The following is a 6,296-nucleotide window of genomic DNA, read 5'->3' as shown; positions in this document are numbered from 1 at the left end:
GAGGAGGCTGGACAATTGTGGGCGAGGTGACACATCCTGAGCCTTTGATTAGGGAGCTAGCAGTGTGGGCACACAAAGGTATGAATCAACCAGCCCTCAATGTGACAAGCTTACTTAACATGTAAAATATATATTGAGGAAAAATATTCAACTCTTGTAGAATTTTCTGATGCTTACTTAATGGCTTAATTAATACTGTCTTAATTTGTACATGTTGGGAGGGGTTCGAAGTGGTTTCCTGTGTCCTGATATTTGCAGGGCTTAGGAACTCTGTAGATCTAAAGAGAGGGACCAATGAGGGTCTAATGAGAGGGATGTGCATGGAAGGCAGAGTGGAGGCAGGAGTCTGGATATTCCATCTTTTAAGATCACAGATGTCTTCCTGGTTTGATAATGCAGAATATAAATATATGAGGGTCTAGTTCAGACACAACCGAGAGGTCTAGCTGAAGAGTAAAAGATGTCCTTTAGTGACCTGAAAAATCATCACTGAAATTAGAAAAAGCAGTCTTAGTGGCTGGCCTTGGGTGTTGAATGCAGATCCCTGGGCATTGAATGCAGATTAAAGTGGTGTAAAGAATAAGACGTGGGGAAATGGAGACATGATCATTTCATTTTACTGGGAGACAGTTTTGTCTAAAATAAGGTTCTTGAATGCCAGAGTTTTTAGCATAAATCACCATTTTATGTTAGATGGAACATGAACTTCCAGAACTTAGCTTTTATTTTCAGACGATTTAAAACTTGAAAAAAAATTCCAAGAAGAGGACAAAAGCCACCCATATAATGTTCACCCGGAGACTTCGTTCAGGTGGTGTCAGTCATCCAGTGATGGCTTTTATGGCGAAAAGACCCCATCTGGGCTCACCCAGCACCCACCGCTTGCAGTCTCTGCCAGTTAGAATCAGACCCTCTACGTTTCTTGACTTCCTCAGCCTCCTTGTTCCCGAAGACCGCCTCTGTTTGGTCCGTCTGGTGTTTCCTTGTAACTGGACCTACCTTGTGCCTCGCGGGCAGGAGGCCCACCAGGCCATGCTGTGGGCTTCTCCTTGCATCTTCCCAGGGGCTCATCACCCCCATCAGTCCCATGACTGGTGGTGATGACTTTGATCTCATGATTACAAAGATGTCTTCCCAGCTCTCTGATGTAACAAGACTACTTTCCTCTTTGAAATTAATATTCTTTTAGGGACACACTTAGAGACTTTTTTCCTCATCAGATTTTCACCCACTCATCTATCAGACACTTCTTGCGTGACTTAAGTACTATTATGATGGTTGCCAAAGAGTGACTTCCTAATTCCTGTGTGCTTTTTACATTTGTTAGTTAGCAGAGTACTATAGGAAGAGATTTCCATTCTGTCCATTTATTTATTCATTTTTATGTCAATGGATTCACATATTCCTATATTTTTCAATGGGAAATGTCTAAATTTCCCTCTTCATTTCCCTCTCTTCCTTCCTCCCTCCCTCCCTCCTTCCTTTTTTCTTCCTTCCCTCCTTCTCCCCTTCATGCCTTCCTTCCTCCCCTCCTTCCTTCTTTCTTTCCTTCTTTTGATACTCAAAATCTTTTTTAATTATTTATTTATTTGGTACTCAAACTGTATAGATCTGAGCAATAGAAAACTACTTCAGCCTACCTTCAGGCTGTTTCCTGTGTCATTCCAACATGACCCCATCATTCTTAGAACACTTTTTTTTTGCCACACTTGACACCCACTACTATGTTACTTTCAGGCATACAACATAGTGATTTGACAAGTCTGTACCTTATGCTGTGCTCACGACATGTGTAGCTACCATCCGTCACCATACAATGCTATTTCAATACCATTAACTATATTCCCTATGTTGTCCCTTTCATCCTATGATTCATTTCATAACAAAGCATCTATCTCCCATGCCCCTTTACAATGACGCCTGTATCTCCCACTCCCCTTAAACCCATTTTTCCCAGCCCTCCACACCCCTCCCCTCTGGCAACCACCAGTTTGTTTTCTGTAGTGATGGGTTTGCTTCTGCTTTTCTGTTTGTTTCTTTTTTTTTTTGGATTCCATATATAAGTGAAATGATATGATTCTTGTCTTTTTCTGTCTCACTAATTTCACTTAGCATAATGCCCTCCAGGTCCATCCATGTTGTCACAAATGGCAAGATCTCGTTTTATTGTTTGTTTCAAGTTTTTAAATCCACGTAGGTAACATACAATGTAATGTTAGTATCGGGTGTAGAATTTACTGATTCAACAACTCTACACATTATTCACTAAGTGCCTTCCTTAATCCCCATCCCTTATTTAGCCCATCCCCCCTCCCCTCCCCTCCAGCAAACCTCCGTTTGTTCTCTGTAGTTAAGAGTCTGCTTCTTGGTTTGCCTCTCTCTTTTGTTTTTCCTCAATATGCATTTGCTTTGTTTCTTAAATTCCATATATGAGCAAAATCATATGGTATTTGTCTTTATCTGACTGACTTCACTTAGCATAGTACTGTCTAGATCAATCCAGGTCATTGCAAATGGCAAGATTTCATTCTTTTATGGTTGAGTAATATTTCATTCTATATAAAAATACATGTATACCACATTTCCTTTATTCATTCATCTATTGTTGGACACTTAGGTTGCTTTCATATTGTCTGTTATGAATAATGCCTCAGTAAACATAGGGGTGCATATATCTTTTTTCAAATAGTGTTTTTGTTTTCTCTGGGTAAATACCCAGTAGTGAAATTTCTAAATCATATGATATTTCTACCTTTAATCTTTTGTGGAACCTCCATACTGTTTTCCATAGCGGCTACACCGATTTTCACTCCCTACAACAGTGCATGATGGTTCCTTTTTCTCTACACTCTTGGCAACACTTGTTATTTATTGTCCTTCTGATTTTAGCCATTGTGAGCACTTCTTTACTTCCTGGTGCAATAAAGTGTTACAGAATCCCATTGTCCTTTTGCTGATCCAGCTTTGGAATCAGCCATTTCTCCAAGAAGTCGTGGTTTTATTCAGTAGAGCAACTAAGATCTGAACTCCTGGGGTTCTCACTGCTTTTGGAGGTAACCCTCCTCCCAGACCATCTTCAGTGGATGGTAGGAAGCATCTGTATATTGAGCACATACACCAGTCCAGCTAGATTTATTTCTGTAACTAACTATGTGATACTGAAAACCACAAGGACACCCTGAGAGATTAAATTCCAATCCAGACCCACAAGTTCCATTCAAGATTTCACACTTTTCACTTGTACCCTCCTTTCCTGACACAGAACCTGGCTCCCACTATCCTGAATATATTGATTTATTTGCTCAGTCAACCTGACTGATAGTCACTCTCCCAGCCATGCTGGGTGGATATGCGTGTTGGCTGTCTCCAGGCACATGCACCAGCCCTCTGAGCTCACTCTCCGCCTGTCTAGGGTTTGGACTCCAGCCTCCACCCCAAGTGAATTATTCAGGAAGGTTGGGCAAACAGAGATGAGTGGACATTTTGCATCGTCATCCTAGATTATATTGGAAGGAAGATTCAAGGGTTTTTTTTTGTTTAACATCCTTACCACACCCCACCAGCCTCTCTCTGACTTCCCAAATTTCCCACCTTTCAAATAAGTATAAATAGAGTAATCTCATATATCTGTGGCTTTAGACATGTCCTGATTCAACCCTGTTGCCTACTTTGCTTTTTCTGTCCCATCCCATTAACATGATAACTTACTTAGATTGACATTTTAATGTCAAAACAAATATCAGCATGTGTTTTCAGTGAAGTAGTTCTAAATTAAAAATTTAAAACTTAAGAAGAAATAAAGAAAGAGGGGCACCTGAGTGGCTCAGTTGGTTAAGGGTCTGACTTCAGCTCAGGTCATAATCTCATGGTTTCTGGGTTTGAGCCCTGCATCGGGCTCTGTGCTGACAGCTAGAAGCCTGGAGCCCACTTTGGATTCTGTGTCTCCCTCTCTCTCTTCCCCTCTTCCGCTCCCCTGCTTTTCTCTCAAAAATAAACATTAAAAAAGAATGAAAGAAAGAAAAATACATAAAATTTTAAAAGCTTGCAAATCTATGTTCGTCAGCAGTAATAACTAAATACTATGAGTGGACTTCAAATCAGGTATGAAGGTTTACATGTGAAGTCTTGAAACAAATTCAAATGTGTCAGTTGGGTTACATAATGGTAATGACCCTGAAGAGAGGGCAAGGTTCCCATTTCACTGGCCTTGAGATACAGTTGGAACTGCAGGATAGCAATTAGCCAGACTGTGGAGCCCAGTAACGACTTGTGTGCAAACACTGCGGGTTTTTATTCCAAAGTCAAAGATATTAAAGTTCTAAGCCGAAACAAACAAAAGTTAATCTCTTCCTTATATATAATTTTTCTGTTAACATGGCAGATTTCAATTAAATTTAACTCTGTCCATTTTATAACTATTCATTTCTGACCCGCAAAATCCCAGCTTCAAATTTCCATCCCCAAACAGCCGTGCTATTAATCTACTAAGTAGGTTAATTCCTGAGCTTTAGAATAGCCACTGAAAGTACTGCAGGTATGAATACACTAGTGTTTTTACTGAAATTATGTGTATACAGAAATGCAACAAATACAGAAAATACACAATACGTTCTCGACTATTGCATAAAAACTACCTCAAAATGTAGTGGCAACACATTAAGAGCTTAGTGTGTCTCTTCTTTGTGGGCCAGTAATCCAGGAGCAAGATGGCTGGGAAGTTCTAGCTTCAGGTTCTTAGTGGATTGCAGCTCTGTTTCTGGTAGCCTCAGTCAACTGAAGTCTTAACTAGGATTGCAAGCTCTGCTTCAAGATGGCTTGCTCACGTGGCCAGCAAGTTGCTGCCTGCTAGTAGGTCTTCTTTCCTCCTCACATGGGGGCCTCTCCACCAGACTGCTTGAAGTTCCTCAGGGCATAGGGTCTGGCTTCCCCAGAGGAAGCGATCCAAGAGACCAAGGTAAAGGCTCTTAGTATGTTTTATTACTAAGCCTTGACAGTCACATACATACCGTCACTTCTGCAATGTTCTATTTGTTACACAAGTCAGCAAGGATTCAGGGTAGGAGGGAATCATATATGGTATGAATAGCAGGAGGTGATTTATGTCTAACTTGGAGGTCAGTTACCTTGGTTTTCCTTCTGGATGCAAAGATTCACCTCTTCCACATGAAAAAAGCACACTTATTTCCTCCAAAGGCCCTTTAAAGTTCCGTTTTGTTCAGAGGATCTGCTCTGAAATCCTGTTCATACCAAAATGAAGCTCTTAGTGAAGTCTAAGAACAAAGGAAGTTATTCAAATACAGCTTCTCATCTGAAGACCTGTGAATAAGTTTTATGCCATCCACCCATCCAAAATATGAAGGTCAGGTAGGCTCAGACACTTTGACTCAAAATGGGGAAGTAAGATGTACACAAAAGTAAGTGGTACATAGTGATTCTAAAGTCCAACGAGGTACATGTTGGCAATTTCTAGATTAGGACTCAGTCCTAATATTTCCTGGAAGTGGTTTTTCATGGCTCGTGGCTCTGCCCTCTGGTTCACAGTTCTACCGCTCTGATCCATGCTTCCTTCTTATACAAAAGGTAGCCTGTGCTGCTGCCTACATAGTTTCCTGCCTGTGGAAGTTAAGAGTCTAAAGATGTAATTTTATTCTGTAGTATCCGGGTGCCTTTCAACCCAAACTGGTGGTGATACCACAAAGTACAGCTCTCTTATAAATCACATCTGAATGTGATTCACTCCATGAAGCAAATGCTCTGATAGAGATCATCTTTTTCTTAGTTTGTTTTACATTAGACTTCTGCTGACATGTTAAAGGAAAAATGCCCTTAACATTTTTAAAACCCTTATTCTTTCACTCAGAGGATCTGTAAGACATACCAGGAAGCTGCCTACAGGTTCTACCGTCTGCCTCAATGGTCCTTTGAGTCACGACCTACTACATTTTGGAAGTCTGTGAATTTCACAGTCACACTTGTTGTCATCTTTATTCTATTTTTTGTTAGTAGTTGACCTTTATTCTTCAAAGTTTAGTTAGTTTATTTTGTGTGTGTGAGAGAGAGAGAAAGAGAGCACAAGAGTGGGAGAGGAGAAGAGAAGGGTGAGGGGAAAGAGAATACCAAGCAGGTTCCATGCTGTCAGCACAGAGCCCAACTCAGGGCTCTTAACTCACAAACCAGGATACCATGACCTGAGCCAAAATCAAGAGTTGGAGGCTTACCTGAATGAGCCACCCAGGAGCCCCTGGTAGTTTGCCTGGAAGAGACCTTAATTTTTTATTGTTCACCATCTGGAGAGA

General features: G+C 40.8%; 1 protein-coding gene across 1 annotated transcript in view; it reads left to right on the top strand.

Moving 5' to 3' along the window:
* The window catches only part of CNTNAP2 (contactin associated protein like 2), a 1,359,261-nt gene that overhangs the window by 527,261 nt on the left and 825,704 nt on the right, over positions 1-6,296 (top strand). The gene's annotated exons all lie outside the window — the stretch shown is intronic.

Source organism: Suricata suricatta, chromosome 2, assembly GCF_006229205.1.
Source record: "Suricata suricatta isolate VVHF042 chromosome 2, meerkat_22Aug2017_6uvM2_HiC, whole genome shotgun sequence".
Classification (NCBI taxonomy): domain Eukaryota; kingdom Metazoa; phylum Chordata; class Mammalia; order Carnivora; family Herpestidae; genus Suricata; species Suricata suricatta.
The sequence above is the reverse complement of the archived record's forward strand: the minus strand, read 5'-3'. Positions and strand labels throughout refer to the sequence as shown.